This window comes from Vicia villosa, unplaced genomic scaffold (genome assembly GCF_029867415.1).
Source record: "Vicia villosa cultivar HV-30 ecotype Madison, WI unplaced genomic scaffold, Vvil1.0 ctg.001530F_1_1, whole genome shotgun sequence".
Classification (NCBI taxonomy): Eukaryota; Viridiplantae; Streptophyta; class Magnoliopsida; order Fabales; family Fabaceae; genus Vicia; species Vicia villosa.
This window is the reverse complement of record NW_026705653.1, coordinates 361,435-364,165: the sequence shown is the minus strand read 5'-3', so window position 1 is coordinate 364,165 and position 2,731 is coordinate 361,435. Positions and strand designations below refer to the sequence as shown.

General features: G+C 42.0%; 1 non-coding gene across 1 annotated transcript; it reads left to right on the top strand.

Annotated features, from left to right (window-relative positions):
• The first annotated feature begins 2,348 nt into the window (after positions 1 to 2,348).
• Positions 2,349 to 2,455, top strand: LOC131635673 (small nucleolar RNA R71). The gene has a single exon (XR_009293845.1). It is a non-coding gene; the product is annotated as a small nucleolar RNA R71 (small nucleolar RNA).
• Positions 2,456 to 2,731: the final 276 nt, after the last annotated feature.

Here is a 2,731-nt window from a genome sequence, read left to right as displayed (position 1 = left end):
GGAAATGGTCTTTTCGGGTAGCTTTATTTAGCTTCCTATAGTCAATGCACATTCTCCATCCAGTTTGGGTACGTTGTGCTACAGATTCTCCTTTTGCGTTAGTGATTACAGTGACTCCTCCTTTCTTTGGTACGACGTGAACGGGGCTAACCCATTTACTATCGGATATAGGATATATTATTCCAGCTTCTAGCAGTTTTTGGATTTCCTTTTTAACCACATCGCTCATAATAGGATTTATTCGCCTTTGGTGTTCCCTAGAGGTTTTACTATCGTCTTCGAGCATAATGCGGTGCATACACAGAGAAGGGCTTATACCTTTCAGATCTGATATGTTGTATCCTAAAGCGGTAGGGTATTTTCTTAGGACATTAAGTAATTTTTCAGTCTCGGTTCGTCCTAAGTTGGCGTTCACTATAACTGGTCAGTTTAGTTCTTCGTCTAGAAATTCGTATCTAAGATCGGTAGGAAGTGTCTTCAGCTCTATAGCAGGTTTCTTAGGTCCAGGTATAGGATCAGGGGTTAAAGCTAAGCATTCACTCAGGTGGTTATCTTGATATTCCTCACGCCAGTTGTCATCTTCAAAAATTGGCGGCATAGGAATTCTTAGGATTTCGGTTTCCTTATTTGGTTCGGATTTTATTTCCTTGACACACTCGTCGATTATGTCAGCAGAACAGCATGTGTCAATTATAGAAGGTGCTTTTAGGAATTGGGAAAGGATAAATTCTATTTTCTCTTCTCCTACTTCGAAAGTAAGCTTTCCTCGCTTTACATCTATAATTGCATCAGCGGTCGCTAAAAATGGTCTTCCTAAAATGATCGGGATGTTAGAATCTTCTTGGATATCCATAATGATGAAGTCACTTGGGATGTAGAATTGACCTACACGAACAGGGATATTCTCTAACATTCCTACAGGATATTTAACTGAACGGTCTGCTAGTTGAAGAGACATTCTTGTTGCTTTAAGCTCACCTAGATTGAGTTTCTTACAGGTCGAAAGGGGCATCAAACTAACACTAGCTCCTAAATCGCATAAGGCTTTCTCTATGATGGTTTTTCCAATTACGCAGGGTATAGAGAAACTACCAGGGTCTTTCAGTTTTGGAGGCATGTTGTTTTGGATGATAGCGCTACATTCAGCGGTAAGCGTTATAGTTTCGTTATCCTCGAGTTTCTTTTTGTTTGATAAGATTTCTTTTAAGAACTTAGCGTACGAAGGCATCTCAGTTATGGCTTCTGTGAACGGTATGGTTATGTTTAATTGCTTCAGAAGTTCTACAAATCTTTTAAATTGCGCTTCGGTTTTTGATTTGGCTAATCTTTGAGGGTAAGGAATTGGTGGCTTATAAGGTGGTGGTGGAACATAAGGTTTCTCTTTTTCGGGTTCCACTTCGTTATTGTTCTCATCAGTCTTAGCAGTGTGTTTGTCAGTTGTTTTCTTTTGGGTTTCCTTTGGCTCTTGTTGTGACATGGGTACGTTTTGGGTTCTAGGATCTATGGGTCCATCGTAATTAGTTCCACTTCGTAGTGTTATCGCGTTCGCATGTCCTTTAGGATTGGGTTGAGGTTGAGCAGGAAACGTGCCAGCAGGGGCAGCAGTAGGTGCTTGTTGTTGAGCTACTTGTGAGATTTGAGTTTCTAACATTTTGTTATGCGTAGCTAAAGCATCTACTTTGTTCGATAATTGTTTTAGTTGCTCGCTATTGTGGATGTTTTGATTCAGGAAGTCTTTATTGGTTTGTTGTTGGGAAGCTATAAAGTTCTCCATCATGATTTCTAGATTTGACTTCCTAGGGGTGTTTTGAGCAGCTACAGGCGCTTTTTGGTAGCCAGGTGGTACAGCAGGTGCTTGTCCAGGCGCGTACAACGCATTGTTGTTCTTATAAGAAAAGTTCGGGTGGTTTTTCCATCCAGGGTTGTACGTGTTAGAATAAGGGTTTCCTTGAGCGTAATTTACTTGATCAGATGGGACTCCAGTCAAGAGTTGGCATTCAGCAACTACATGCCCAGTCAATCCACAAATCTCGCAGTTAGGTGCTACAGCGGCAGCGGTGGCTGAAGGGGTGATGGTCAAATTCTCGATCTTTTGAGTTAAAGCGTCTACTTTAGCGTTAACGCGGTCTATACCACTAATTTCGTACATTCCTCCTTTGGTTTGGGCTTTCTCTAGAGCGGCTCGTTCTCCTCCCCATTGGTAATGGTTTTGTGCCATGTTCTCTATGAGTTTGTATGCTTCATCATGGGGTTTGTCCATTAATGCTCCGCCAGCAGCGGCATCTATAGTCATTTTAGTGTTATATAAGAGACCACCATAAAAGGTATGGATGATCAGCCATGGTTCGAGTCCATGATGAGGGCATATTCTAAGCATGTCCTTGTAACGTTCCCAAGCTTCGAAGAGCGATTCGTTATCTTTCTGGGTAAATCCGTTGATTTGACCTCTAAGCATAGCAGTTTTGCTAGGCGGAAAGTATCTCGCTAAGAATACTCTTTTCAATTCGTCCCACGTAGTTATGGAATTGGAAGGCAGGGATTGAAGCCACGCTCTCGCTCTATCTCTCAAGGAGAAAGGGAAAAGGCGTAATCGAATAGCTTCGGAACTAACGTTGTTGGCTTTGATAGTGTCGGCGTATTGCACGAACACGGATAAATGGAGATTGGGGTCATCTGCAGGGCTTCCAGAGAATTGATTTTGTTGAACAGCTTGGACCAGTGAAGGTTTCAG